Source organism: Sapajus apella, unplaced genomic scaffold (genome assembly GCF_009761245.1).
Source record: "Sapajus apella isolate SASKATOON/1434 unplaced genomic scaffold, GSC_monkey_1.0 scaffold102, whole genome shotgun sequence".
Lineage (NCBI taxonomy): Eukaryota > Metazoa > Chordata > Mammalia > Primates > Cebidae > Sapajus > Sapajus apella.
In genome coordinates, this window is record NW_022437042.1 from 3,787,674 (window position 1) to 3,796,750 (window position 9,077).

General features: G+C 39.3%; 1 pseudogene; it reads right to left on the reverse strand.

Moving 5' to 3' along the window:
- Nucleotides 1-756: 756 nt before the first annotated feature.
- Nucleotides 757-4,691, reverse strand: LOC116536627 (annotated as a pseudogene).
- Nucleotides 4,692-9,077: the final 4,386 nt, after the last annotated feature.

Consider the following 9,077-nt stretch of genomic DNA (forward strand, 5'->3'; position numbering starts at 1 on the left):
CCTCACTTTCTTTTTGATGTCAAACTTCTTTAAATGGCACCCTAAGTTTATTGCAAAAGTATTTTTCTTCCTCTCATTTTCTCTGCAATTCCTTGAATATGACTCGTGCTTTAAAAACACTATTTTAATTCATCAGAAACTTATAAAACATCAAGTCCAGATCTTAGTCTACTTTCTTTGTACTCTTAACACTGTTGGCTACTCTGTTTTCCTCATTAAATTTGGTTTCATGGGTCTCAAATTTCTGTGACAGATTTTTGATCAAGTTATTTCCACTTGAAAAAAGTACTGATTTTAAAAACTAAAAAACTTAAAACTGTCAGATGCCAAAAAAAGTTCACAAAACATTCTCCTTTCCTTCCGAAGTTTTTACAATGCATTGTTATCATTAACCAGTCTTTTACTATTAAACTTAACTGGGCAATTGAAACAAACCGTTCTGAGACCCTTCCATCACTGATTAAAACTCAGGCCAGGCACCATGGCTCATGCCTGTACTCCCAACATTTTGGAAGGTTGAGGTGGGTGGATCACTTGAGCCCAGAAGTTTGAGACCAGCCTGGGCAATATAATAAGACCTAAACAGGCATGGTGGCACATGCCTGTAGTCCAGCTACTTGGGAGCCTGAGGCTAGAGGATTTCTTGAACCCAGGAGGCAGAGGTTGCAGTGAGTGGATATCATGCCACTGCACTCCAGCCAGGGCAACAGAGTAAGACTCTATCTAAAAAAAATAAATAAATAAAAATAGAGACCGAGGTGGCATGTATTAGGAATAATATATATTTAGCCTCCTGAGCTTTCTGGACAGACTTGGTGACCTTGCCAGCTCCAGCAGCCTTCTTGTCCTGTACTTTGATGACACCCATGGCAACGGTCTGTCTTGAACAGCAAAATGACCCAGAGGAGAATAGTCAGGATAGTAAGAATATTCAGAGAAGCTCTCAACACACATGGGCTTGCTAGGGACTATATCAATCATGGCAGCATCACCAGATTTCAAGAATTTAGGGCCATGTTCTAGTTTCTTACCAGAATGGTAATCTTTTCTTATAGTTCAGAACACTTGCAAGCAATGTGAGCTGCATGACAGTCCAGTACAGGGGCACAGCCAGCACCGATTTGGCCTAGATGGTTCAGGATAATCACCTGAGCAACGAAGCCAGATGCTTCCACTAGTGGGTCATTTTTGCTGTCACCAGCAACACTGCCATGATGAACATCTTTGGCAGACACATTATTTTTTTTTCTTAGAAAGAATGTAATGCTTGTTTTTAATCAGAACAACAGCAACAACAAAAAACTAAGTATGATATGCCAGTGTAGTGTTGAATCCAGCAATGGACACAAAGAGCAAATGCTTGACAGAGACAGCTGTAAATAACCTACGTACCTCCTACATCCCCCTACTTTATAAAAAAGATTCTCTTTGGAAATATGGTTATAAACGTAAATCACTGATTTCTTGCAAGACCACGATGATTCTGTAATAAATATCAAATTGGTCCATTTCAGATTTGTAAAAGGATTCTTTCAGATACGAAGATGTGGGAGCAACTGTGAAGCTGTATTTACTCAGGGACTTTGAAATATGAAGTGATGATCTTAGACCACCAAGAACTATAAGGCATGCCAACTGATGTTTATAACAACTTAGCCTTTTCATCCTTTATATCTGATTTTATTAAGTGGGCAAACACCTTGTTGACAATGAAGCCCACATTGTCCCCAGGAAAAGATTCACTCGAAGTTTCATGGTGCATTTCAATAGACTTTACTTGAATTCGAGCATTGACTGGCGCAAAGTTGACCACACATGCCAGGTTTGAGGACATCAGTCTCCACTCAGTCCACAGGTAAAGGACCAATACCAACAATCCTATAGGCATCCTGGAGATGCAGACACAGGGCTTATAAGTGGGATGAATTGGTGTAGAATACAGTCCACAGCCTCAAGCAGCGTGGTTCCACTAGCATTGCTATCTTTACAGGTGACTCCATTCCTAGAACCAAGGCACGTTAGCACTTGGCTCCAGCATGTTGTCACTATGCCAACCAGAAATTGGCACAAATGCTACTTTGTCAGGGTTGTAGCCAATTTTCTTAACATAAGTGCTGATTTCCTTGTACCTTGTCTGGTGGTAGGGTGGCTCGGTGGAATCCATTTTGTTAACACCAACATGTAGTTTCACATTCAGTGTGTAAGCCAGAAGGGCCTGCTCATGGGTCTGCCCATTCTTGGAGATGCCAGCTTCAAATTCACTGCCAGCAGCAATGAGCAATAATTAAGACAGCACAGTTAGCTTGAGATGTGTCTGTAGTCATGTTTTTTTTTTTTTTTTTTTTTTTTTGGGCCAGGGTCATGCTCTGTCCCCCAAGGTAGAGTGCAGTGGTGCAATCTCGGCTCACCGGAACCTCCACCTCCCAGGTTCAAGTGATTCTCCTGCCTAAGCCTCCCAAGTAGCTGGGATTACAGACACATGCCACCATGCCTGGATAATTTTTGTATTTTCATTAAAGATGGGGTTTCACCATGTTGGCCAGGCTGGTCTTAAACTCTTGACCTCAAGTGATCTGCCCGCCTCAGCCTTTTAAAGTGCTGGGATTACAGACGTGAGCCACCGCGCCTGTCCTGTAATTGTGTTTTTGATGAGGACTCTGTGTACTGGGGCATCAATGATAATCAGGTAGTACTTGCTGGTCTCAAATTTCCACAGGGAAATATCAGTGATGATACCATGTTCATGCTCAGCTTTCTGTTTATCCAACACCCAGGCATACTTGAAGGAGCACTTTCATATCTCAGCAGCCTCCTTCTCAATTTTTTCTGTGGCTCTTTTGTTGATGCCACTGCATTTGTAGATCAGATGGCCAGTAGTAGTGGACTTGCCTGCATCTTTATGCCCAGTGACGACAATATTGATATGAGTCTTTTCCTTTCCCATTTTGGTTTTTAGGGGTGGTTTTCAAGATAACCTATGTTCTGGCGGCAAACCTGTTGCAAAAAAGCTACTTTCTCTTTTCTGAATTTCTCTCTTCCCTTGGTTTCTATGACCAGCACTCTTTGGAATTTTCTTTGGAATCTCTCCAGCTGCTGCTCCCTGTCTCAGTATGCTCACTTCTCTTCTACCCAATCCCCAAGGTGTAGGAGGAGATGGTTGCTCAGAGTCCAGTTCTTGGCACTCCTGAATTCTCACTCTACCCTCTCTACCTTTATGATCCCCTCCACTCTAAAGGATTCACCCATCATCCCTTCACACTCATGATTTATAGATCTATGCCTTTATTTCAGCTCTCTCTCCTGAATGACAAGGTCGTGACTCTTATAGTCCATTTAGTTGCAGATGACTCTCAAATTCAACATGTGCAAACTGACCTATTTATTTACTATGACATGTTCCATGTCCCCTAAGTTGGATAGTGGCATTACAATTCTTCAGTTACTCATGCTCGAAACTTCAGAATTGGGGAGTGATGTCACCAAAGATGGCGTAGAAGCAATCTGGATTCACTCCCCTGACCACTGAAAACCAAGAACAACTATCCAGTGCCAAGTTTATCACCGCCAGTATTCCAGAACTGAAAACCAAAGCTGTGACAATCCCTGAGGCCACAGAGAAGTGAAAAACTATGAGCCGAAAGTGAGAGAAATGGACTTCTCTATCCACAGTGCCCCTCCCCCAAACTGCTAGGCACCACATGGAAAAGTCCTCCAAGACTCCTGGCTTCTACATTGGAAAAAGTGAAATCAAAGTGGACAGTCAGCTTCCCCATCATCTTGGGTTCCTATGCAAGAAAGCTGTTCCTGCCTCAACTCACAGGAAGCATCACAAGTGCCTCCACCTAAGGACAGGTGGAGACAAACCTTGGGAGGTGGGGCTACATGACCCAGCACCAGAAACTCGGGGGCTGCGCTCCACTCCAGAAAAACGGGACACCAAATCAGAGACGCAGTTTAGCAGCACCACACTGTAAGAAGCACCCTGCAGGGAATCTCTGGGCACGAACCCATAGCCAGCCGCCTTGCTGCACGGCTGAGGAATCCCCTTTGGAATTTCCCCCCCGTAATGGGCAGCACTTGGAGAGCTACAGAAAAACCTGTGCTTAGGACGCCATCTAGTGCTCAAAAGAAGGCAGCACTCTAGGGCTAAGGGAATCAACGGGTAAATCGCACAGAACCTCTCAACACACAAACCAACTCAGGAAAGACTTGAAAAAAAAAAACTAAACTAATTTTTAAATGCTAAGACATAGATCTACATACATAAGAAAAACATCAAACAGTGGACGACGACCTCCCCAAATTGACAAAGCAAGAAGCCAGTGATTAACCCCAATGAGAGAGCAACATGTGAGCGCTCAGATAGCAAAATGACAGGAGTCAGATCAAGAATTCAAAATAGCAGTTTTGAAGATAATCAGTAATCTCCCAGTTAATACAGAGACGCAATTTAGAGATGTATCAGAGAAATTTAATGAAGCAATGGAAATGATACGAAAAAATCAAACAGATACCTGGAACTGAGGAATACATTGGCTGAACTGAAAAACCCATCGCAGAGGTATCAACAGCAGAACTGATCAAGCAGAAGAAAGAAACAGTGAACTCAAAGATAGTCTATTTGAAAAACACACAGTCATAGAAGAAGAAAAGAAAAAAGAAGGAAAAGGAATGAACACTACCTACAAGAGCTAGAAAATAACTTCAAAAGAGCAAACCTGAGTCCTTGGCCCTCAAGGGGAAATTGAGAAAGAAAAGGGGGTAGATAGCTTATTCAAAGAAATAACAGAAAACTTTCCAAACCTAGAGAAAGATAGAAATATCCAGATACAGGAAAGTAAAAAATTATAAAACAGATTAAACCCAAATAGGACTACATCAAGATATATAATAAGCTCTCAAAGGTCAAGGACAAAAACAGGATCCTAAAAGCAGCAAGAGAAATAAAAGCAAATAACATATAAAAGACTTTGATTTGTCTGGCAACAGACTCTCAGCAGAAACGATACAGGACAGGAGAGAGTAAGATGACATATTCAAAGTGCTGAAGGAAAAAACAGAATCATATGTCCAACAAGGCTATCCTTCAAACATGTAGGAGAGATAAAGACTTTCTAAGACAAACAGAAGGTGAAGGAATTCATCACCAGACCTGTCTTGCAAGAAAATGCTAAACAGAGTTCTTTAATCTGAAGGAAAAGGATATAAATGTACAATAATAAAGTCATTTGGGGGGGCATAGATGCCCACACTTGTAATCTTAGTGCTTTGGGGGGTACTAGGCACAGATAGACAAACATTGCATTTTCTCACTTATTTGTGGGAATCTAAAGATCAAAACAGTTGAACTCATGGACGTAGTAGAAGGTTGATTACCAGAGGCTGGGAAGGTTAGTGGGGAACACGTAGGGGAGTTGGGGATGATTAATGGGTACAAAAGTAGTTAGAAAGAATGAATGACACCTACTATTTGATAGCACAACAGGGTGTCTACAGTCAATAATAATTTAATTGTACATTTAAAAATAACTAAAAGAGTATAATTGGATTGTTTGTAATACAAAAGATAATCACTTGAGGGGATGGATACCCCATTCTCCATGATATGATTGTTACACATTGCATGCCTGTATCCACACATCTCATGTACCCATAAATATATATATTTTTTATACATATATATATATATATATATATATACTATGTGCCTACAAGAATTAAAAATAATTTTTTTAAAAAAGTAGAAAGACTTCAAATAAACAACCTAATGATGCACCTCAAGGAACCAGAAAAGCAAGAACAAATCAAACCCCAAAGCAATGTAACAAGGCTGGATGTGTAATCCCAGTACTTTGGGAGGCTGAGGCAGAATGGTTGCTCGAGACCCACCTGGGCAACAAAGTGAGACTGTGTCTACAAAAAAAGTTTGAAAATTAGTCAGGAATGATGGCATGTGCCTGTAGTCCCAGATACTTAGGTAGCTGAGGCAGGAGGATTGTTTAAGCCCAGGAGGTTGAGGCTGCAGTGAGCCATGATCGTACCACTGCACCCCATCCTGGTCAACAGAGCAAGACTCTGTCTAAAAAAAAAGAGAGAGAGAGATAAAGAAGAAAATAATAAAGATCAGCACAGAAATAAATAAAATCGTGATTATAAAAAAATACAAAAGATCAATGCAACAAAAAGTTGTTTTTTCAAAAAGACAAACAGAATCAACAAATCTTTAGCTAGACCATGTAATAAAAAAGAGAGAAGATCCAAATAAATGAAATGAGAAATGAAAAGGAGACATTAAAACTAATATCACAGAAATATAAAGAATCATGAGATATCATTATGAACAGTAAACAATTGGAAAAATAAATCGAGAAAGCAATCCCATTTATAATTGCTATAGAAAAAAATACCTAGGAATAAATTTAACCACAGAAGTGAAAGATCTCTTACAAAGAAGAGGATGCAAAAAATAGATATCTTATGCTCATGTATTAGAAGAATTAATACTGTTAAAATCTGTACTATCCAAAGTGATCTACAGATTGCAATCCCTGTCAAAGTATCAACAACATTGTTCATGGAAATAGAAAAAAACAATCCTAAAATTCGTATGAAACCAAAGAGACCCCAATAGCCACAGCAATCCTGAGAACAAAAGAACAAAGCTGGAGGTACCACACTACCTGCCTTCAAAATATGCTATAAAACCATAGTAACCAAAAACAGCATGGTACTGGCATAAAAGCAGGTACATAGACCAATGGAACAGAATAAAGAACCCAAAAATAAATCCACACATTTATAGCCAACTCATTTTTGACAAAGGTGTTAAGAACATAAATTGGGAAAGAACAGTTTCTTCAATAAATGATGCTGCAGAAGAATTAAACTAGACCCCTGACTCTCACTATATGCAAAAAATCAAATCAAAATGGATTACAGAAAGCCAGGCATGGTGGTGTGCGCCTGTAGTCCCGCTACTCAGAAGGCTGAGGTGGGAAGATTGATTGCTTGAGCCCAGAAGTTCAAGTCCAGCCCCGGTAACATGGGGAGACCTCTATCTCTTAAATAAAGACTTAAATGTAAGACCTGAACCTATAAAACTAGTGGAAGAAAATGTTGGGGAAATGCTTCAGGAAATTGGTCTGGGGAGAGATTTTTTTGTGTAAGACCTCTAAAGCACAGGCAACAAAAGCAAAAATAGATAAATGAGATTACAACCAAGTAAAAAGCTTCTGCACAGCAAGGGAAACAATCAGTATAGTGAAAAGACAACCTACGGAACGAGAGAAAATATTTTCAAACCATATATTCAACGAAGAGCTATTATGCAAAATATAAATGGAACTGAAATAATAGCAAAAAATCATAATTGATTAAAAATGGGCAAATTATCTGAATAGACATTTCTTTTTCTTTAGATTTGCCATTAACAATGAATAGACATTTCTTAAAAGAAGACATACAAATAGGCAACAGGTATATAAAAAATGCTCAACATCAACTAATCGTCAGGGAAATTCAAATCAAAACTACGATGAGATATCATATCACCCCAATTTAAATGGCTATTATATTCAACCTGAGAAAGCTGATAAAAATGGCTGTTATAAGACAAAAAGTAACAGATGCTGCTGGTGAGGATGCAGAGAAAGGAGAACTCTCATACACTGTTGATGGAAATTTAAATTAGTACAGCCATTAATGAAAATAGTATGAAATTTCCTCAAAAAACAAAAAAAATAGAACTACCATATGATCCAACAGTCCCACTGTTAGGTATATATTCACAAGAAAGGAAATCAGTATATTGAAGAGATATCTGTACTCTCATATTTATTGCAGCACTTTTCATAATAGCCAAGATATGGATTCAACCTAAGTGCTCAGCAAGAAACGAATAAAGAAAATATGGTATATCTACACAGTGAAATACTATTCAGCCACAAAAAGAAGTACTTTCATTTGCAGAAACATGGATAGAACTGAAGGGCATCATGTTATGTGAAATAAGCCAGGCACAGAAAGACAAATATTGCATGTTCTCACTCATATGTGAAAACTATACTTAAAAAAAAAAAAAAAGGACCTCATGGAGGTATTAAAATAGTGATTACCAGAGGCTGGAAAGGGTAGGGAGAGGGAAGATGAAGAGAAGTTGGTTAATGGGCACAGAACTACAGTTAGAAGCAAAAACTTCTAGCATTTGATAGCACAGTAGAGTGACTATAGTTAATAATAATTTATTGTATATCTCAAAAGAACTACAAGAGAAGATTTGGAATGTTCTTAACACAAGTAAATGATAAATATTTGAAGTGATGGAAACCCTGATGATCCTGATTTGATCATTATACATTGTATGCACATATCAAGATATATGTACCCCCAGAAATATGTACAACCATTATGTATTAAAACTTGAGTTATTTAATACTTTTCCCTCTAATCAGACTCCTAACTTTAGCTTCCATCTCTTTTTCTGCCCCCTAAAGCTTGTGTTACCTTTCCAAAACATGAATGGGCTTATGTGAATTCTTTGCTCAAAATAGCTCCTGGTTTCTAGTGGCGTATGGAATACACACCTGCCAGTTTTATACAGCATGGCCACATTTTGATTTCTTCCGTTTCAACCTTGTGTCCTACTATACTCCAATGTTCCTTTCATCACACACACAGTCTATAGATTTCCTTCAGCACTCCGCCATCTTCTGGACATATCTGCATTGGTCTGGGCAGAAATTTTTTTGTGTAAGACCTCTAAAGCATAGGCAACAAAAGCAAAAATAGATAAATGGGATTGAACTCCTGACCTCAAATGATCCACCTGCCGTGGCCTCCCAAAGTGCTGGGGTTACAGCTGTGAGCCACTGCACCTGGCCCAAATGGAATTCTTGTTCCCTGCTGAGAAGTGTCAAATAAATAACAGCCAGGCTAGGTTGGCCAACATGGACATATCTGCATGCTCCTGGCCCAGGGGCTTGGCTCAAACCTTTTCTGTTTGAGTTATGTACTATATTGAATGCTAACCATATTCCCTATCCAGTTTCAGTTTTCACTCCTAGCTGATGACTTGAATA